This window comes from Chelonia mydas, chromosome 2 (genome assembly GCF_015237465.2).
Source record: "Chelonia mydas isolate rCheMyd1 chromosome 2, rCheMyd1.pri.v2, whole genome shotgun sequence".
In the NCBI taxonomy this organism is placed as follows: Eukaryota; Metazoa; Chordata; order Testudines; family Cheloniidae; genus Chelonia; species Chelonia mydas.
Genome location: NC_057850.1, coordinates 158,204,138 through 158,227,666, shown reverse-complemented (window position 1 = coordinate 158,227,666; position 23,529 = coordinate 158,204,138). Strand labels below are relative to the sequence as shown.

Here is a 23,529-nt window from a genome sequence, read left to right as displayed (position 1 = left end):
AAAATGCTAGCCTTAGAGGATGCAACCCGTATCCAATGCATAACAAGCACTGTGGAGTTTAAAGTGTTCTACATTGATTCTACCCTGAAGGTAAAACAACTGCATTGAAATGTTGTAAATCCTAACCTGGAAACTATTGTTATTTGGAAACCAAAGCTGTGGCACTGTAGTGACTGGAATTGAGTTTAGTCTTAGGAGAGGAGGTGAGAATAAGAATCTAAACTCTAGAGACCTGATTCTGAGCACAGTCAGCCAACTATGCTTCATCAATAAATGGAGTAACCTATGTACACAGCAACCTGCATGCTAACCTGTAGCTTTCTGGGATCTTGAACTCTATGAAATGCATCAGCTTAACTTCTCTGTGTATACAAATGGTCCTCATCTGCATTATTATATATCCCAAATTTAGCTTAGACATTGTGTTCATAATTGGGGGTTTGTTTGGGATCACTTGATTTCAGTTCTAAACTCTATTTTAGGCCTAAGCCTAAACCACTAGTCTATTTCTAGTTCCTAACTTACTATATCAGTTGAATATAACTACTGATATCTCAAGGGTACATAATTCCATACAGAAAGGGCATACATCAAGTAGAAAAATTGCTTGTGTTTAAACATGTGTTAGTTGGTTGTAGTTAACTCTAAGCTCACCTCTTGAGTTGACCACAACTGGCTAACATTTTCAGACATAACTTGCTCTGTCTACAGTAGATGCAAAGTCTCATATAAAAAGACATTAAATAAAATGTTTTAGCTAACTGGCCTAGTCTAGACGTGCCCCATGTGACTAACCTTCTGAATAGTCATATGCAACTGCAAGATATCGGTCTCTATCAGATACAAAACTGTCTCTCACCTTAACACCTCAGACTGTCATATACGGGGTTAGAATTAAAGAAAATTTTAGAAAGAAAAATCATTTTGAATTGAAAATTGAAATATTTTGTTAGAAAACAAAATTTATACAGTCTAGTTGTAGCCCTATCTGTCCCTTGTTTGTTTGTTTTAGAAAACCTAAACCATTTGGGAAAATCTACATGAATTCACATAATGTTTTGTTGTCACTGAATCTGCATTTTTCACTGACAAAAGTTTTAGTCAAAAAATTTCACCCAGCTCTACTCCTAAATAGAGCTATATCATATGTGTTTGAAAAAATGGGAGGATCCATTATAGAATTATTATTATACCCAGGTAAATTGAAGATATATAGTTGACACTTACCTGGGTTTTATAGATGTATTTTAATATATTCTCTTTGTATTTGGCTTTCATGTTTATGAGTGCAGTGTTTTGTGTCCATGGGGACTAATATAAATTAAGTAATACAGGAAAATAGAACTACAGAGCACATATGCAACCCATCAAATACATTAGCTACAGTTTCAGGGTTAGTTCCAACATCACATTCACCAATCACAAAATACCAACTGCATCATAACTGTTGTTCAGATACATATGGTTTGGCCACACTGAATATGTCCATAACAGATTTTCGAGCAAACATTGCTCTTTCTCATGCAGCCAAGTGTCAAAGTCAGATTCAGGACTCACATAATTTGTCAGACCACTCTGTTTATTAGCAAAGCGCTTTGCCAATGCACTCAGATATGTGAGCCCCTCTCTGAGGCTCAAGCTAACTTATTTATACAGATAAGCCAAAGACAATTTAATATAAGAGACAAAAGGAAGCAGAAACTGACAAATATACATACATATCTTATTTGCATACTAACGTTTACCAATCTCCTAGCTCAGTAGGAGCTCTAAGTTAATTAGTTTGAGGACCCATTGTCTCACACTCCTTAATGTTTCTCTTCCTGACAACTAGATTTCAACAAACCCTTCAAGTAGCATTTCTTTAATGAATTATAATTTCAATATAATTCATTCTACTTTCACACAAGAAAAACAAACAAACGAACATCTGGCATAGATGCTGTATACAACCAAACGCTGGGGTAAAATACATTCCCCACCCCATATGAAACTCCACCGATTTAAACGCTAGCTTATTCTTTTCTTCTGAGCCAGTGAACAATAATTTGCAGGAGATTTGGAAAGACATTTCATCCCCTCCCCACTCCGCAACATACTGTTATTCATCTAAAGTAGTAACTTTTTCCCTCTATTTTTTTTTTACTGTGTTGTATTTAACTGTGTGTTCTGTTCAATGGTTGCTCTCGATGGACTCGCTATTTTTGACCTTATTTTCTGTATATGCAAAAGCCATTGGGACATTGCTTTTTCAGTTATCTGCATTGTTTATTATTCTTTATAGTTTGTAGTGCCTAGGAAACCCACTCATGGCTCAGGACCTCATCGTGCTACATGCTTTATAAACACCAAACAAGAACAGTCCCTGACTCAAGAATTTAGGATCTAAGCATAACACAAGAGACAACAGGTTTACATGCAGATGGACAGGGAAGCACAAGGAAGTGAATAGACAATATTGCTTAGCACAATAGGCAGTGCTCACCACACACCAGTAGCCTAGTGAGCCTTGTCAAGTTTTTTGTCGTCCTCATGGCAAAGAAGAGTTTTAAGAAGTGATTTGAAGGAGGACAATGAGGTAGCTTTGTGGATGTTTACAGGAAGCTCCTCCCATGCACGGGAATAAACACAAAGGTATGTGTTTGGATATTTAAGAAGTGGGAGATGAAGCCTGGTATCTCAGGCAAAACTGAGGTAGGACATGATATCATAATAGCATATGAAAAATGATAGGTAGCATGGACTTAGGCTGTGAACAGCCTTGAAAGTGAAGACAAGTAGTTTGTTTGATATGGATACGGGAGAGGTGTAAAGCTACAGGTGACATGCTCAAAGCAACAGGCTAGGGAAATGATCTTTGTAGCAGCATTTTGAAATTGGCAAGATCCTGTGCAGAGAGGGAAGTGAAGGCAGAGAGTGGGGAGGGCTTGAGGAGGGAGTCAAAGGTGGCAAAAAGCCACTGGGATTGTGGGCATGAGCTTCAATTAGGGTGGAGAAATAGACTAGCTTAGCTAGGAAGACAGCGGAAATGAAGAAAGAAGGAAAAAATTTGTAAGGCAGGTAGTCAGCATGCTTACCAGATTTCCACCAGAGACACTCCACAGTTTGAGAGCGGAAGCAGAGGAACTGAATGTTGAGGCTGAGCCAGGGCTAGAGGTTGGCAGGCAGGATTTTGCAATAGGAGAGAGGGGCAAAAGAGTCAAATGTAAAGGAGAGTAAATCATGGAGTGAATCAACAACTGTCAAGGAAAGGAAGATCTGGAAGTAATAAGGAAGAGAGGACTGTAAGCAGAAGAGAAGTCATTTGCATTGATAGATGGGAAATCACAGGAAGGCCAAGTGGCAGGACATCAGGGAGGAGACGGATGGGTGATGTTGAAAGAGACCGGTTAAAGTTGGAGAAAGAATTCAGGAAGGAACAAATAAGGAATCATGGTTTGTTGCACATCCTTTAGATTCTCAGCTACAGACATATGAAGACTTTTCATATGTTTGTTTATCAGTTCTCCCCTTTATACAATGCTTTCATTGCAATGCTCACTCAGGCAGAGGCCCACAAACAGTAGCTGAATCAACCCAAATGCAGATGTCTTATTGGTTATTCAACAAAACACCTATTCACGGTTTTGCCACCTGAACATCCTCCTCAACTGATGATACTGAAGCTTTTATAGCAGATGTGTCACTGTGCACTGTAAATCTAGCCATTGTACCAGTGTGATTAGAAGGAAATAGCCAACTACTTTGATTACGCACATAGCTGGCAAACAGACAGGAGTATGCTGTGTAACCAGCACCTGTGTTGTTTCTCACCCACCACTGTTAGTAATGAAGCCACCAAAATTTCTGCTTGCACATCAAGCATTTGACTTTGTGCATGTACATATGTTTAGAGACACTCTCAGAATACTCTGCTGCTTACAGGTCTGATTCACTGGGATATGACCATTTCTCTGGCTGAGAAACTTATATCATATTAAGCAGAACCACAGCAACATGATTTTAGGTATTGGTTGGTTCTTGTTCCTGATGTACTACATCAGTGAGGAAACCTCACATAGATGACCTTCTATCTTCCCATATGGCCTTCCCTCTTCCCGTCTTCTTGATTTCCCATATGTCTGAATTAGATTTGAAATGGAAAGGGGAGGGTCATACAACTACTGCTCCAAAACCCCACATACAACTTCTGCTTGGTGATCCTAGCTCTAAGAAGGATCCTAGAGTGATCCATTTGCACACCTGCTGCAAGGGAAAGCTACAAAGCATGAAAGTGTGTCAATGTAAGCATCCCCAGACAACATGCAGTTCTTTGTATGTCAAGTGCGCTCAGAGCCCAGAATGGGTGTTCACTGCGGTGGAGTTTTTTTAAAATCCAAATAAATATATTACATAGAAGACACCGTACAGAAACTAAAGTTGATGGAAATTTTAACTATTACTGGAAGTAATTGGGAAGCAGTGGGGGAAAGGCGGGGGCAGGGGAGAGATAAGCTTCCACATCCAAACACTTTAGAAGCAAATAAGACAATGGTCACTGTATAGTATAAATTCTGCAACCTCCCCCAGATCCACAGAGATGCTCCAAAATGTCTCAATTCCTCAGATTCTAGGTGGGTATTTTTACTGATATCAGCGTATCTATTGAATTCCGTATGTGGCTCTGTAGTATTTCAGAAAGTAGGTAGCTTGGCTTTGTTTGTCTTATTAAATATAATGTACAGTATTTATGAAGTTCTGAGTCTGTAAAGTGATTTTCAGTATTTTCCCAGACCACCCCCCCACAAAAAAAGACTATAAAAATAAAATGCTGAATAGAACAGCCCAGGGGCTAAAGAAAGAAACTTTCCTGTAGGTGGTGTATTTTGAAGGAAGAGCCATAATGTAATTAGGATAGAACAAACTGTTCTGGGAAGCTTTGCCTGCCTCTGAACTTGGAGTCCTTGGGGGCACATAGGTAAAGTGGATAGTTTGAAAGCCTCCTTAACTGCCCCTGAGCAGTAGGATCTTGGGATAAATGAACTAAAGGCTTGTCCATACAGGGAAATTTACCAGTGTTATTATACAGGTATAATCATACTGCTATAGTTATATTATCATCACTCCACAAGTGAACACATATTTGGAATATCAGTGGATTGCAAATTAAGCTAAACAAACAAACAAACAAAAAAGGATCATATTCTGCATAAGAGCATCCACATTGGGAGTCACACCTGCATACCTATAGCAGTACAGTAATGCCAGTACTTTTTCCCCATGTAGACAAGCCCTAAGATTCTTTTGTGAAGGACAGGTAGCTCTGTTGAACACAACCAAACTGAATGGATGTTAGTCCTAGTTCATTAACACTCTCATATAACCTGGCCCAGATAGGTCTTGTATAAGAAGTCCTGGCCCCTGTGAAGTCAGTGACAAATTTCCATTCATGTTGGAAGGGGACAGGATTTCACACTCTGAGCTTTCCCAGAACGTTTAACCTAGTTTTCCAACCACTATCCACTACAGCTGCTCTGAACTATTATTCTGAAATGACCAAAGAAGATGTGTTCATAGGGAAAGTATTAAGTAAATTAGTTGAATTGTGGCATTGCCCTGTGGTAGCCTGAGAAGTGTACATTTTTTATTATTTATAATGAACTATTATATTTTAATGTCAATTTAAAGATATCTATCGTAAGGCTTTTGTTTGTTTGTGTGGCTATAACTTGTTGGCAGCAGCTCTGCACCTAAGAAATACTCCAGTCAGAGACTCAGAGATCCAACTTTACTGATTATATGCAGACATTCTAAAACAAACTGCACCACAACACACACACAGCAGTTTCCCCAAGATGCAACTGTACATTCAGGTCCAATTTTCCAAACTGTCTACTAACTTTGCAGACAAATATCAATCATGAGTATAAAGACCTGGCACCAAACCATAAAAAATATAAACTCAATCACATTGAATAAGCAGAGATAGGCCCATCACACAGAGCACCTCTACCAGTTGGGGAAGTTTTACAGCAAGAACTTGGTCATATAGTAGATTAAATAGGACCAGTAAAATATGTAACATTAACCATGCTATTGCAATGAGATTTGTCAGAAAGAATAGGGCACTTTGTGTGTGTGTTCATCTTAATGATATGAAGTCTAAGATAAAAAGACATCCATCCACAATTACTGTTTTCCTCTCATCAGCGTAATATGCATGTGTCTGCTCTATTTCAAGGCTAAAAGTTTCACATGGCTCCTGGCAGTCGAAGCTTGACAATGAGAATGCCAAGATGTTCATATTTAATTCTCTTTGGTAAATTTTGTTTTCAGAGATTGCCATTAGGGACCACTTCAACAGCTGAAAAGTTTCAAAGAACATTATTGAAGATCTAGAACTCATGTAGCTTATGTCGACCATAATATTATCCAAAGCTAAAGTTAAACAAGAACATTACATTAGCTTAATTAAAGCACAGCAAAGAATTCAAGCAATATGGATTGCTGCTAACAAAGGAAAAATCTCTTCTCAATAAGAGAAATCATAGCCAGATGCTAAATTATTCAATAAGAGAGTAATCTGAGATCGAAGTAAACTGTAAGGCTTGGAAAATATGAAAAGATGTATAACATCCAGGAGTTATTAACTAAGGGTTTGATTCCAAGCCCACAAAAGTTAATGGGAGTCTGTTCCATTGCCTTCAATTGGCTCTTTCTCAGACTCGCAGAAAAGACCTTCTCACTGTGGACTCTACCACAAAGCCAAACTGAGTGGACACAGCGCGCAGAATGTGAGCACAAAGGAAGGGAGCTGAAGCGTAGTTTGAACATTAAGTCAGCATTGATGTTCTTTGATCCAAACAAAAGAAATGGAGTCTATACTGATGCCCCCAAGACGGCTTCAGGCAGTCTTACTTCAGGAGAACGAGAGGCACTACAGCATATTCTGTGAAACTAAAAAATAAGAATAAGCCAAAAACAGGCTCATAATAAAAGTGCTGACCTGACCTATGGATGTAAAGTTCTGTATTATTCTATGTACAGTCCAGGTTATTCGAAAGAGGAAATGTTTAGAAATTAATGAAAGAATTTCATAGACATGGCTACATTAAAGCAGGTCAAAATACCAATTTCATGAGCATTTTCATGATTTGCTTGTCTCATTTTCTGTCAAAATTTCATATGCAAGACACCTTGCTCCATATCCTCAAATAAAAACCTAAACACCTTTGAGGATCTGAGCATTTGTCACCAGCCCTAGTCTCCATGTTTAGCAAGATTTATGATGAAAAAGAGCTACAACGAACATTCTCCAAGAACATTTGCAACACAATCATTTCCAATACTCACAGACGTTTGAATGAATATTTATGCAAGCACAAGCCAGCTAAATTACATCATCATCTGTGTACCAGGAATGAACACTGTAGCTCACTGTAATTTGTTTAGAAATAAATTCTTGTACTAGAAAAAAAACTATTAATAAATTAATAGTAAGACGCTGAAACTATTGTCTAAGATCTGGTACTGCAAACATTTATGCACATGTTTGACTTAAAGTTAAGTGCTTGTGTAAGTGTTTGCAGTATCAGGGTCTAAGTGTGAAATTCACCCCCAATATGCAGAGGGAAAGAACAAAACTTATACTTCACTTAAATCTCATTTTAGCTCTAAGTGAGGGCTTCAGACAGACTTAAGTGATGTTGGTCTTTTGCTAGGCCTCTGCAGAGAGGTGAATTTCACCTTATTCTATCAATAAGTATCATAACAGTCACTGTGAAAAGATTTGCATTTCTGTAAAAGCAATATCTTTGTAATAAGTAGCGCCCTTTAAAGGCATTCTGCTGGACATAGCCATAACCACTATACTCTGGAGAATAATGCCACATTATTTTCCACTTAAGGACTATTACATTTCTCCCCAATTAAGGTTGGGTGAGAGCTCAAAGACCTTTGTGCCAAAACATTTCTACTCCCTTTGTCTACAGAGCAGACTTCTCACTAGCACCTGACTGATATTTTTGCTTGACACCTGCTGACAGGAGCTACATAAAGGAATCATAATTCCCTTCTACTATAGCCTCTCATGTACTATTGTGCACTGTCAACATTACCCACATTGTTCATTATGCAGTTCATTCTGCAAAATGCTGACAGTTCCCATAAGATGCTAAGCCCCCTAAACTCCCAATGGGAACTGAGCACCTTGCAGCAGCACTCATTATATTGCAGAACTGAGCCCTAATTAAAGCCCTGATTCAGTAAGGTATTGAAGTGTCTGTGTAATGTTAAGCACAAAAACAGGACCATAGCATTACAAACATGCTGAAAGTTACACAGGTGCTGAAGTACCTTGCTGAATTGGGGGCCCCAGTGCAGACTTCCCATAACTCAATTTCAATGCAAGTAGGTCAACATGAGAAAGATTACAGTATCCAAAATAAAACAAACAACAGTACCTGTCCCTTCCATAAATCAGTTTTCGGTTTTCTGACATGGTTGATGAAATGCAGCTCATTTATTACCATAAGATTATGTCAGCTGTAAAAGAACATTTACAGGTATCTTGATTTTCAGAAAACAAATTGCTTAATGAAACCTGTGATATGTGCATATTGCTTCCTTGCTTTGTAATATTAGACAAGAAATGTTGTCAAGCATGCTTCATAAATTAATACACTTATGAGCCGAGAAAAATTCTAGGATACATGGGTGTGGCCGTCTTTTTCTGGTTTTACCTTGGGCAGATTTGTCCCTTTTGAGACACCATTTGAATTTTCATTTAAATAGCCACAGATTTCATATTCAGACCTGAATCCAACTTTCTTAGCATTCAGGAGAGTTGGGATTCAAGGGTTTGGGTCACTAGTGTTCATTGAATGTAAGCAAAATAACTGAAAGCACCAAATTTTGATTGGTTAAAGGTAAACTCAGAATTGTGCAAAAAACAAGGAGTTTTGCTCCCATAAGAATCTCTAGAAGCCTCAGCCCAAGGTTACTTGAAAGATCCAGAAACTCTGGGATGAGTGTGTCAAGTTTTGGTTTCTTACAAACCTCCAAACCAACCAACTTTTTAACTTTTTCTATGACATTTCGAAATACCTCTTGTACATATCTATTTTTACTTAGGAGGTTTTAGTATGGGCTTTGCTTACAAATACATACATAAATAAATAAATACAAATCATGTATGCAAAGAGCAGTTCAGTTTAGATAAATCATCTGTTTCTTAAATGGGATTTGGCTTTTCACTAATGCACATGAAGGTTATGTGATTCATCCAAAAAGAGAGAATCAGTGCTATGGACAAGATTAACCTTGGAAATGTTTAATCCCCATTCCTTTGCTTTACCCACTACACAACTGGGCTTGCTTTAAATTGTAAGGGTTAAGTTCTGCTTTCAGAGGGCTGCTATTAAAATAAATGGGGCTTTTAAAAGTCTGACTGTAAAGTTATATGATTTTTTTTTTAACTTGGAAATTATATGCAAACAAGCAACTACATGGAAACATTTTGTTAAAAAGAGCTTGAGGGCAAAACGTAATGAGTTGGGCATCTGCTTTATATCCAGTGTGATATTTGTTGCCTGTATCATTGTACTGTGATGCACATTAATGCAATATTTGTAGCTATTTTTCGGTATGTACTCGAAGATTCATTTCTTTCATACTTTCTTCCTTCCTTTCTTGTCAGATCTAAAATATGACTTCTGCCTATAACTTTCCCTTTAAATCCAGTAGTGTCAAAAATGTGTCTTTATATGAAAAAATGTTATATTTTTCTTTGTGATATATCATAAAGCTGTTATAAATAAAGACATCAATTTCAGGAGTACTTAAGTATTTGAAAGAAATTATTTCCCTTTATTTTACTTTCTCTTCAGAGCTGTTTCTGTTACACTATTTGTAATTTAAAATGGATAAATGATTGAAGAGTATTATCACAAACTGGGACTATTCATCACATTTGGTCCAGTGGTTTATGGAACTAACCTGGGATGCAGAAGACGGAGCTTCAGTTCCTTGCTCTTCCACAGGCTTTCTGTGTGTGACCTCGGCAAGGCACCAGGTTTCCCTTTGCCTTACTTCCCCATCTGGGGGTAATAGTACTTCCTTCATGAGGATTAATTCTTTAGAGATTGTGAAATGCTCCAATACTGTGTAAAGGGGGCCCATATAAGTACCATGTACAGGAAACATACCTAAGGTACTTATATGGTCCCATTTCAGAAGTGATGACACCTACAGCTCCCACTGACTTCAATGGGAGTTACTGCTGCATCTTACTGTGCAGGATGTGCCACAGAAAATAAGAAGCTATCTAAATACTAGAGCTGGTTGGAAATATTTAATCAAAACAGTTTTGCATCAGGAGACGCTGATTCAACTAATCCAAAATTTTGTTGAAATCTTGTTTTTAAATATGTTAAACAACCTGTTTTTGACATTTTTGGAAGGAAAAGTTTCCATTTTTCATTTCAAACTACTTTTCATTTAGAAATGTACTTGATTTAATATAGCTGCAATTTTAAATGGTTTAAAGACAAAAGGAAACATTTTGCATTTAGCAAAACAATTTTTGATTGACCTAAAATGAAATTTTCAGAATTTTGTTTTGTGAAAATTTTTTGTAATTTTGGCTTTACACTAGTATTTGAGATGAAAAAATTTCTAAGTCACAAATTTTTTCACAGGATGAAAAATCCATTTTCTAACCAGATCTACTAAACAACCAAGTATGAGACGGAACTATTATTCTACAGCTAAGAGGAATTTGGGGAAGATACATTTAGATTCAAATGAAATTGGGGGATACTCTCTCTGACACACAGATCAAAATGTAGCTGCATAACTTCTATTAGCGTATTGCCCTAAAACACACAGTTCAGATGTTGGATTATGTGATGATTTTTAATTTAAAAGGATCCATGCCCAGATGGGTGTCCATAGCTCTATTTAAAAAAAAAAAAAGAAATTGAATATATAGCCATACATAGATCCAAAGTTCAGGCAGATGAAACAGATAAAACAAGAAAATTTAAAAAAATACCTCCTAAAATTCACATCTAACACATGCCTCACAACATAGCCTAGGATTATAACACATATAACATGCATCCGATGAAGTGAGCTATAGCTCACAAAAGCTTATGCTCAAATAAATGTGTTAGTCTCTATTCTTATTGACAAAGAGAAGCAGAAGTAACAAGGTCTGCAGTACACTGCTCATAAGACTAGCTTTCCAGATGGAGTAACTTTATTATTGTTTGTATATTTTTAAATCCACAAAACTAAGGTTTTCTTTTGTTCTAAAGAATGGAAACCTAGTCATCTTTGCACACATCTGTTACCAGTAGGCTTTATTCCTCTGCTCACCTTTAACTAACTCCGTCTGAAACCTGCTTCTGGTTCCTTAGGACCAGATGCTTAGCAGACCTAGCTTGATGTAGCTCCATTAATGAAGATCTGACCCTTGGTGTGTAAGTTACACACTGATAAAGTTAAGTGTAAGGGAGACTCAGTAGGAGGTGGTTTATACCACCTTCGCTCACTCTCTCTCTCTCTCTGAATTTGGGTAGGTGTATAAGGTGAAGATCAGAAGAGGTCTATTTATCTCTCCTCTAAGTATTTATAATGTGTTCACCACTATAGTACCTAGAGACCAAATACAAAATGAATTCACTATCACAATCCATTTATGTATTGGTGTTTAAGGCACTTTACAGGTGATTAAAACAACATGGTCCCTTGTGGGAGTTAAAATCTCAGGTCTGAGATTGAGCACACACTGAGCACACACTGTAGTCAATGCCAATATTTCCACTAATTTCACTGGGTGCTGCATCGAGCCCTAAATTACCCCAAATGTGAGATTCTGACTCCACTGAATGATTTTAATTGGGCTAGGATATCACCCCAAGAAGATAATAGGCTATCACAGAGCAATCCATCTGCCTTCTCTCACCCACTCCTTTTACTGATGCCATGGAAGGAAGGTTTTTAATGGAACTTCAAGAAGGGGAGGGATATTTTATGATTCTCTCTTCTTGTTTGGGAATCCTTAGAGCAGAGCTGCTGAAGAGGGAGCGTTAGGAGCTCTGTTCCCTCTCCCTTCCTAGAATCTGCACAAATATTTGCCCTTCAATCCCTGTTCCAGGAATCTTTTCTGCTCTGTGTTTTGTGTGAATATGATGCATAAGGTAGGCATGAAGCTTGCCCTTTCTGTATGTGTTTTTAACAATTAGAGAAGTTGGTTTGACTGAGGAGGGCACCATGCTTCCTATCATTTGAAACAGGTCAATCATCTTCTGCAAGCCACCACCTTTGGGCAGAAGCAGACCAAGCTAGAAATAATTAAGAGAGGCACAGGTCCACAGTTAACAGCTGCAAGGGAGAAAGTTGCCTATAAAATGTCCAAGCAATGTATTGAAGTTGACTATGTCTGTGGAAGTCCTGAGAAGATAGGTCTCGGCAAGTCTCTGTGATAAAATGTAAATGTCCATAGGCTTTTGTGTGGCTGGCTGTAAACATTTATTTGAGAGACAGTGAGGTTTTTTGGTAATTATTGTATTTTATCCTTTGATGAACACCTTATCTGTTTGGATCTTATGACAAAGTTGCCTGAAGGCTGGTGTGCTGGCTGACTCTTAGCACCAAGTACAGTGACATGGGCCAAAGAAGGTAAGAACAGAGTGGATCAAGAAAGAAAGAAGACTACTTGTAGTGGAATATAGGGGGATTTATCATTTGTTTTTCCACACACATTAGCTGTGTTCCTCTCTTTTTGATTTGACGAAGGTGGCAAAAATGACGATATATTCCATTGTTTTTCATCACTTAAAAAATGTAAAGTGTGTGAATACTTAAAGTTTTTATTTATCCTACCAAATAAACTGGTATAGCCCCATTGACAAGAATCATCTGAGGATTTGGCCATAACGCTCAAATGTCTGCCAACAAAAGAAGTTTCAGGGGATCAAATTTTGTACTAACTTACTCCAGAAACACTCATTGATCTCACTTGTGATGCTGTCTGAGTAAGGACTGTAAAATTTTCCCGTGTTTGTGTGTGATTCTCTCTTCTGAGGATTACTCAACACAGAGTCAGTACTATAGTCTTTTCAGGGATTTATGTTTGGTGAGTTAAAGTTTTGATACTGAAAGCATACCCTTCGAAAGGGAGGTCTACAGAATTAAATCCAATGTATTGGCATATTTTCCCCATCTTTTCATATTTAATATTCCATTTTTTTTAATATAGTCTGTGGGCCAAATTAATCCATGGTGTACTTTAAATGACTTCCATGAACAGACAGATCTTGCCTAATATGCCTGTTCACTGTCAGTCCTCGAAAATCACACCAGTCTTCCATTTCAATATGCATGTTGGAAATAGAAGTGAATGAAGTGATTGGAAAGGGAGATAAACTGCTGAGGTCACATTACCCATTGAGGAGTAAGGAAGAGAAGCAGAGAGAGCTACCTTGTTGTTATAATCCTGTCATACAGGAACAGTATCATTCACAGTCTCATTACTTATAGGGTGGGGGAAGTGGAATACAAAGAGGAAAAGCGGGGAGAAAGGAAGGATTAAAAGGAGGGGGAAGAGGCAAGGAGGAAAGGAAATTCCAGAGCTATGAATGATATACTTTTTCATAAATAAAACCTTCAATGTGGTGACTGATTTATTTCTAAATATAGGCAACATTATTAATGGTGGGAAAGTTTTATATGATGGTAGCGTCCAAAGGCCCCAGTCAGGACTGGGATCCGATTACACTGAGTGCTGGACACAGAGGAGACAATTCCTGCCCCCGAGGGTTCAATTTAAAAAGATATGAAAGTTCGGCCTTAAATGTAGTAGTTAATGAAAGATGGGAGCTTTTATTGGTGCTAACAGGATTGATTCAAAGTTTACTCATGTCAGTTGAAAGATTCCCCTTTGATCCCAAATCCATTTTGGATTGGCCCATACTGAGAGTATCATGGAAACTAACAGTGTAGGAGTATGTTACTATTGTGGAAAGATCAAGAAATTAATGTTAGAAGAACTCTGGATACAATGCAAAAGGAAAGCTGACACCCACTCGGAAAGGAGGTTGATCTACGGTGGTGTGCTAAGGATGAGATCAAAGAAGAGAATGGGAGAAAGTGCTTGGGTATTAAAGGCAGGGTGAGGAATATAGCAGAATGAGAGGCAAACCTGGAAACAAACTCAGAATTGGCATATTGTAAAGTGAATAGGCCACCTGCCCTCAAACAAGGAAAAAAAAAACATTAGATTTTGCACCACTTACAAATCATGGAAAGCAAAGTAGGTGAACATAAGACTTGGTTGAATTATTCATTGTGAATAATACATCCAACTAATTCTGGCATTTTCCTGTGAATAATTTGTTTGGGAACTTCCCCCCTCCCCGAATTATCTAGTGGCTCTAGTAGTTGAATAGCAGAATGCAACGTGAGATTGAACTAAAACCTAGTTCAAACTTTGAGAAGTTTGGCCCTCCTACTCAGATCTCTCTCTAGTTGTGCATGCTAAGCCAGGCATTTATTTCCACATTTCTCTTGCTGGGCTATGATGTGATCATTTCAGATATAATTTTGTGAAATCTTTTATTGTTCCCCCTTTGCCTGTTCCCCCCCACCCACCTTTGAGTCTACCATGCTCAAATGTTCAAGATAACTGAATTGTGAGTAGAACTAGTCAGAAAATTTTGACCACAAAAAAGAAAAATCTATTTCTGGGAAATCTGGTTCCCATTCTCAACCAGCTCTAATTTTGAATATACTTGAACTGAATGGGCCAGATTCCAGATTCTGATTAAGAGTGCTTTGTGTGGTCCCAGCAGCCAACTGCCTGAAGCCAGCTGCTGAAGATTCCTTCAGTGAAGGAGAATCCTCAGAGAGTCTAATGTTGGCTTCATGCAACATGCTCTCCGTCCTTCACGTAGAACCAAGTCACGGGGAGAGGAAATGTGATGTTAAGTGCAAGAGGGGAATGCAGAGAACTCCACCCAATCCTCAGCTAGCTAAGTGATACCTATGGGACTCCAGACACCTTAGAGGAGCACTTCGGCTGATCTATGTCAGGACCGAGCAGCCCCCAGACTAAAGAAATAAAAGAGTGGCATATAGTTACCTTCCAAACTCCCTTTAATGCAGAGTTTAAGCTCAAGGCCACTGAGGATCTAGCCCTATGTCTTTAATAGACACACGTTTTACAGATAGTTTGATTTTGTTTGTAGTTTTGGATTTAAAATTGCCAGGCTTGTGCATTTGTGCATTGAAATTCAAGTCAATTTGAATGTTCTGCGCAATAACAAGGGAAAGAAATGAAAACACAAGCTACTGGAGGTAGGTTTGCCTATCATTTTCTTCATAATAAATTCTTCATGAAGTTTCCACTAACTTACAGTTGTGTCAAATGTATGGCAATTGCAAAGAGGAAAAAAAACACTGTATTAATACTCTTTGAAGTTAAATCTTCCAGGGAGAACAGATGTCACTTGCTAAGCCTCATAGCTAGAATTCATTTTCATCAATATGAAGTTGGCTCAGAAAATTTGAGAGGAAGTGTCATAAAACTTGCATAGGGTGCTTCCTTCCTTGTAAAGTGCTGTAGCCTACCAATCACTTGTTAATATTTAAAGAAACCCATTATTTTCTCAGTTCTATTCATGAATTTCATGTTCTTGAGGATACACTAATCTCAACCATGCCACTGAGGTAGATAATGGACTTTTTCAGAGCCACATGTAGAATTTAAGTAGTAAGTCTGCCAGGTAAGGACCCTGACTTTTACCAGATAAGTGATTATACTGGCTAATCCAAGAAGAGGAAAAAAACCATTTCTATGATACAGATAGCACTGAATTAAGGAGTGGCTTCAAATATATGCTACTATTTTCAGCTACTGAGATAGGAGAAAATTGTGTGGCACTTGTAAGCCATTGCACCGTAGAGCAATCGACAAAAAATATTTAAGTATGTTAATCATTCTTTGAAGAATGATCAGTTTTTAAAGCCCGAATGTCATGGTTACAGAGCAAGCTCCACTGTAGATCCCTTTTGGTCTCTCTCAAGTACACCCCTTTAGAGACAGGTTTTGCTAACATCCCCCCTCTCTCGGCAGAAGTACATTTTCCCAACCACTCAGACTGGATGTATGGGCTGCACCCCATTACCAATGTGTTGATCTGACTGATGCAACTGTGTGTGGCACCTTTAAGCCCGTTTCCTCCAGGAGCCCATTACAGCAGCTGATTTAAGTGACACAAATATAATTGCTTTATAAAGCATCATTATTTATGCTTTCACCCAAAGGTACATGGCATTTGGAGAATAAAAAGTACAAAAATAACAACAATAAAGATGCATATTTCCTTACTTAACCTCTCTATTCACAGAGAAGGGAGGTTCTCCTTATTTCCCTCAGAGGGTTGGAAAAGCCAGCCTATTTTCTGCAGCCACTGTATCTCAGGGCTTGTCTCTACTTACACTACTGCAATGGCGAAGCTGCTCAGTTGTAGCTGTGCCAGCGTAGCGGTTATTGAAGATGGTACCTGTACTGATGGGAGAGCATCTCCCGCCAGCATAGGTGCTGTACCTCAAGAGGTGGTAGCTATGTCGACAGAAGAAGCTGTCTCTACCGGGGAGTTAGGTTGGATTTTCCATGCTGAGCGACATAGTTATGCCAATGTAAGTATGTTGTGTAGACCACAGCTCAGTCAGTTTGGGTGTCAGCCTCAGTCTGCTGACAAGCCACCCAATCTCTCCTTCCTGAAGCCAGCATTTTTAAGATTTAGGATCCCCTTATCTTAAACTGTTACACTTGAGAAGAGTAAAGCATGTCAGCCTGGATGGAGAGAGATAGGAGTCTACTTCCAAATCAGCACCTGTGCAACTGTTATCCTAACTCCTTTGAAGCTGTTTACCCCAGGGGTCTTATCGTTGCCAGGGTTTAGTTTCCTATGGTTTCTCCCTTAACAGCCTGCTTTGCCTTAACTCCTGGTAGCCAGACAGGTTAATATCATATAGATAACCTGAGAGGCTTAGCATATTTCTAAAAACACACACACACCTCACAGCTCCCTCCTTCTTTACATTTACTATCAGTACATAGACTTTCTTCATAAGCAGAACATGTAGGATATTCTCAGAGTTATTTTCAGACCGAAAAATAGAGCTCAAATTAGATCAGATCATATATGGATAAATAGCCAAACATTAAATTGGGTATTTCTTTAGATACCCTTTTAAGATCCATACCCCCAGTCACACAGATACAGTATAAATGCTTCTTTCCCTTTCCACAAGCACTTATGATGAAAAATAGTAAGAGACAGGCAGGTAAAATGAGCAAAAAGGGCCATCAGAGCTATTACATTGTCCCTGACTGAACAACACAATTCCAGATTATATAATACAATACATGGTATATGCATATACACCCATCTACAGGTACGTTATATATACACACATACTGAAGTTAAACAAATTCAGGCTAGAAGTAAAGTCCACATATGGTAATTAATACCAGAACAATTTACTTCAGGAAGTGGTGGATTCTCCTTTACATGAAGTCTTTAAATTAAGATCTGATGTCTTTCTAAAAAGACATGCTCTAGCTCAACCAGAGGTTATGAGCTTAATGCAGGAATTACTGGATGAAACTCTATGGCCTGTGTTATACTGAAGGTCAGAACAGAACATTATAATGGTCCCCTTCTGACTTAAAAACCTATTAATTTAATCTAAATGAGGCATTTGTACCATTCTCATCACTATGGCATTGTAACATTTAATCTCACACAAAGTGCAAAATTAAAGATGCAGTACACAGAAGAGAAATTGGTTGCATTACTATATATCCCACAATATACACAAGGATTAATGTTTAAGTAATAATGTTATTAGGAAAACTGTAGCATAATCAGTTGAGCTTCATTAACCAATCTTTCTGTGGCTGCAGACGTATTCCGATTTGATATAATTAAAGATACTCAGCACTTACAAGCAAAAAAAATTATCAGTTTATGAGAAAAGCCATTTTTCACTTTCCTCTTGGCTATGCCATTACAATATTATTAGATCTCATATCAGTCCCATACAATACAAATTCTCCATATGACAATTACAAAAAATAATTAAATGTTTGTCAAAAGAAAAACATTCAATCACTTTTGGGAGGGTTTTTTTGTTTTTTCAAGTAATGATTGATGTGTAGTAATCCAAAGTGGATAACTCGTCCCGTCCCGTCCCCCCCCCCCCCCCCGCAGCCCCACCCCAAAAAGAAAAGTCCACAAATGTGTTCACATTTAAAATCAGTCAAGTTCACCCATGTCCATGGAAAGTGACTTGCAGTATTTTTGCTGGAAGCGCTTACACACTCATTCAGTCTTGGAGCAAAAGCAATACCATGTGGCTTATCTAACCAATCATAACTAAGGATCACATCTCAATTTAAGAAACTGAAAAAAGATTTTTTAAAAATTAAACTGAATAAATCTGAGAGGATCCTGATCTGTTTATGATTATCCCATTTAAATGTTAAAGACGGAGAGCTAGACTTTTCAGAGGCAAACAGTTAGGCACCTAACTCAACACATTTAAACTGCTAATTGTGTCTGTAAAACGCCTGGCATGTAAAATTAACAAGGTTGTAGAGGAGTTTTTAAACTGAGACCTGGGGGAAAGCTGACAGGTGGGGAGGAGCACACAATTCAGACAGACATTTCTTCGGAGAGGATTTATCAAAGGGGACACTCTACATCCTAGTAAGAAGGAGCGGATAGAAGTTGATAAAGTTGAGGTAGGAACTGGAGAAAAACAGATAAACAAAAAAAAGAGTCCCATTCAATTACATCACATGGAGGCTGTGACAGGGTGTAACAACCCCTCACCGGTACAACAGAGGTTAACCCTTCTCTCTTTGCTGAGGAGGCCACACCCCCTTGACTCTGTTGGGCATGTGACAACTGGACCCAGGATATAAAAGGCAGCAGAGCAGCTCAGTCCGGGCTGACTGCTGGTGAGGAAGGAGGTGTACTGCTGATTCCTGGGGTAGGACTGCCTGCACTCCAAGATGCGGAGGCCAGCCAACCAGAGATGGACCCCTACACACAGGCTTGAGAGGCCACAGAGATCCGGAGATGGCAAACTGCTGAGTGTTGGATAGGAAGTGACCCAGGGAAACTTGGCAGGGAAGTGGTTGTAGAACCAGAGACAGGCTCGGTGTGTTTTGGTAGGATACCCGCCAAGTGGGTGGCGGGCAACCCTGACAGTGATGGGGCCCTGGGTTGGGACCCGGTTCCCCCTATCCTGGCCACCGCCCACCCCAGGGTGGTGCCCCAGCTCCCTGGCAGTATTGACTTTTGTAGGATTCATACAAGGTTCATGAGCTTGGCAACATTCATGGCACACCTGGAGTGTTGTGCTGGACCTGTGCACACACAGCTCCTCTCAAGGGCATCAACCTTGGAATCTCGCCCAAATGACATGAACCGTGGGAAGCCTCTCAGGACTGGGCTCAAGGCCTCAGAGCAAGGAATGCGGTAGATAGAAATTGGTAAATAAGAATGTTAAACAAAGCCAGTGTATTCCTTTTATCTGTTGGAAAATGTAATGCGTGGGGGGAGAGAGAGAATAAAGGAGAGGGTGGAAAGCTGACAGGCAGCAGCCCGTTAGCAGACCAGCTTGCTTGCTTGCTAAAAGCTGTGTTCCGTCTTGTCATTGAACCGCCACAGACTTTGGCCACTAGTCTGCACTGCCCTGACAGCAGGGGCTGTATTATTGACTCTGGCTGCTAGACCGCACTGCCTGGACAGAGGGGGCCATATTATTGGCTCTGGCTATTAAACCCTAGTGCCCCGACAGCCAGGACATTACTGACTCTGGACATCAGGCCATGCTGCCCTGACCTCAAGAGTCATCTGACTAAGGTCACAGGGCCATGCAGCCCTGAGACTGGGGGTTGCCCTACAAATGCAAGCTTGGGGCCATAACACATCCCACCCATGCCCCTCAAAGGGTGATGGGTGTATCAACCCCATGACAGAGGCAGACAACTAAATATAGAGAATTTTATGAAGGCTGGCACACAAATTATAGAAGTCCTAATAAATAGTAAGATGGGTACATTTTGAGTGCCTGGTATTAAATAAGAAGACTGATATAATTGACATCACAGAATCTTGGTGGAATGATGATAATCAATGGGTCACAGTAATACCAGGAGATAAAATATATAGCAATGATAGAGTAGGTCATGCTGGTGGGTGAGTGCACTATATTGGAAAGAAAAGAGTCAAATATAGTAAAAATCTTAAATAAGAAAAGCTAAACTGGGTCAGACCAATGGTCCAGCTAACCCAGTATCCTATATTCCAACAGTGGCAACTGCCAGATGATAATTGACCTGTTCTGTTCATTCCCTCTGAAGCAAGTCATCCATCCTCTGTCATTCCAGCTTCTGGCACTCAGAGGCTTAGGGAGACCCAGAGCACAGGGTTGCATCCCTGACTAATAGCCATTGATGGACCTATTCTCCATGAACTTATCTAATTCTTTTTTGAACCGGCTTACATTTTTTGGCCTTCATAACATGCCCCAGCAATGAGTTCCACAGGTTGACTGTGTTGTGTTAAACCATACTTACTTTTGTTTGTTTTAAACCTGCTGCCTATTAATTTCATTTGGTGACCCCTAGTTTTTGTGTTATGAGAAGGAGTAAACAACACTTCCCTATTCTCCATACCAGTCATGATTTTGGAGATCTCTATCATATTCCCCTTAGTCATCTCTTTTCGAAGATGAACAGTCCTAATCTTTTTCATCGCTCCTCAGGTGGATTTGTTCCACACCCTTAATACTTTTATTGCCCTTCTCTATACCTGTTCCATTTCTAGTATCTTTTTGAGATGGGGTGACCAGAATTGCACACAGGATCTGTGTGCATGCCATGAATTTGTATAGTGGCATAATGATATTTACTGTCTTATTATCTAGCCCTTTCCTACTGATTCAAACTGCACCATAGAATATATATGGGTAGAAATTTCACGATTGAATTAGAAAAAAAAAAAAACAATAAAGCAGTAGGAATATATAACCAAACACCTGACCAGGATGGTGATGGTGACACTGAAATGCTCAGGGAGATCAGAAAACCCAGTAATAATGGGGGACTTCAATTTTCCCAATATTGACTGGATACATGCCACCTCAGGACAGGATTCAGAGATACAATTTCAAGACACCATTAACGACTGCTTCTTGGAGCAGCTAGCCCTGGGACACAGAAGGAAAGAGGCAATTCTTGATTTAGACCTAAGTGGAGCACAGGATCTGGACAAAGAGGTGAATATAACTGAACTGCTCAGTAATACCAACCATAACGTAATTAAATTTAACATCCTTATAGGGGGAAATGTACCAGAGAAGCCCACCACAGTAGCATTTATTTCCAAACAGGAACAACTATATAAAAATGACACTTGTTAAATGGGAAATTAAAAGGAACAGTCACAAGATTCAAATGCCTGAAAGCTACACAAAAGTTATCTATAAATACCATAATAGAGGCTTAAACAGAATGTATGCCCCCTGCCACCCTCAAAAACAGTAAAGAGAGCAAAAAAAATGCCACCCTGGCTAAACAGCAGAGTAAAACAGATGGTTAGAGGCACAAAGGAATCCTTTAAAAATTGGAAGACAGATCCTACTGAGGAAAATAGAAAGGAGCATAAACTCTGGCAAGTCAAGTGAAAAAGTATAATTAGGCAAGCCAAAAAAGAATTTGAAGAGCAACTAGCAAAAGACACAAAAACAGCGTTTTTTTTAAGACATCAGAAGAAATAAGCCTGCCAAACTATCAGTGGGGCCACTGGATGATGAAGGTGCTAAAGGAGCACTTAAGACAAGACATTGTGGAGAAGCTAAATGAATTCTCTGCTTTAGTCTTCACTGCACAGGTTGTGAGGGAGATTCCCACACCTGAACCATTCCTTTTAGGTGACAAATCTGTCCCAAATTGGGGTGTCAATAGAGAAGGATTTGGAACCAACTGATAAGTTAAACAGTAATAAGTCACCAGGACCAGACGGTATTCACCAAAGCCTGCTGAAGGAACTCAATATGAAACAGCACAACTACTACCTGTGGTATGTTACCTACCATTTAAACCAGCCTCTGTACCCTACCAGGTGACTGAAGGATAGCTAATGTAATACCGATTTTTTTTTTTTTTTAAAGGCTTCAGAGGCAATCCTCGCAATTACAGGCCAGTAAACCTAACTTCAGAACCAGGCACACTGGTTGAAACTATATGAAATAACAATTATCAGATACATAGAGGAACCAAATATGTTGGGGAAGAGTCAACATGGCTTTTGGGAAGAAAAATCCAATAGATTGGTGAAGCATGAATTCTTTGAGGGGTTCAACAAATGTGGGAAAGGCTGATCAAGTTGATATACTGCACTTGAACTTTCAGAAATCCTTTGACAAGATGCCATACGAAAGGCTCTTAAGCAAAGTAAGGAGTCATAGGATAAGAGGTAAGGTCCTCTCATGGATCAGTAACTGGATAAAAGATAGGAAACAAAGGATAGGAATAAATGGTCAGTTTTCAAAGTAGAAGTACGGTTCTCCAAGGATCAGTACCAGGACCTATGCTATTCAACACATTCATAAATGATCTGGAAAAGGAGATGAACAGTGAGGTGGCAAAATTTGCAGATAACTACCTTGAGTTATGTTGTATTAAGTCCAGAGCTGACTCTGAAGGGTTACAAAGGGACCTCACAAAACTGGGTGACTGGGTTACAAAATGGCATATGACATTCAATGTTGATCTGTGCAACGTAATGCACACTGGACAACATAATCCCAACTACACATACAAAACGATGGGCTCTAAATTAGCTGTTATTGGTCAAAGATTTTGGAGTCATCGTATAGGAAGCAATTTGTCCTGCATTTGACCAACAATCCTGAAACGATCATTCTCTATATATACACACTACAGTATGATTGTATTCCCATGGGGGAAGATTCTCAACTGTGTCTTGGCTCCAACTAAATGCAGTGAAGTGGAGCTATCAGGAAGCTACCAAATCCCAGTGCAAGCTAAAGATGTTTATGTGGTGCAAAGAAGATTTATGGTCCTGGAGAAACAGGCCATTGACATCAGGTGATTTCATTGAGAATTTGGTCCAATTTTAAGGGATTCAAGATTGAGACTATAATGAGAAATGTTATGATTCCTCAAATTGATATCCATTCTAGTCTGTCCTCCTGCTTATTAGGAGGGGGTAGTCTGCATGAATGGTTCTTACCCTGCAATGAGGTCTCCAATAGTTACATGAGTGCTTGAAATTGCCTCACCTCTTTTTCCCCAGTTTTTCAGTGAAATAGGTTTGCCAGTAATTGTACTTTGCCTTCCTCAAATGCTAGGCAAAGTGTTCCATAAGCCGCTGCAGGAACACTGGGAAAGGGGATCAGTTTTGTCTGGCTGGATGTGGGATCGTTACTCGAAAAATATTG

The 23,529-nt window shown here is 39.2% G+C and overlaps 1 long non-coding RNA gene across 1 annotated transcript; it reads right to left on the bottom strand.

Annotated features, from left to right (window-relative positions):
- Positions 1-321: 321 nt before the first annotated feature.
- Positions 322-23,242, bottom strand: LOC122464315. Its single transcript, XR_006288255.1, has 3 exons — positions 22,790-23,242; positions 1,843-1,847; positions 322-334 (listed from the first exon to the last, which is right to left on the bottom strand). It is a non-coding gene; the product is annotated as an uncharacterized LOC122464315 (long non-coding RNA).
- Positions 23,243-23,529: the final 287 nt, after the last annotated feature.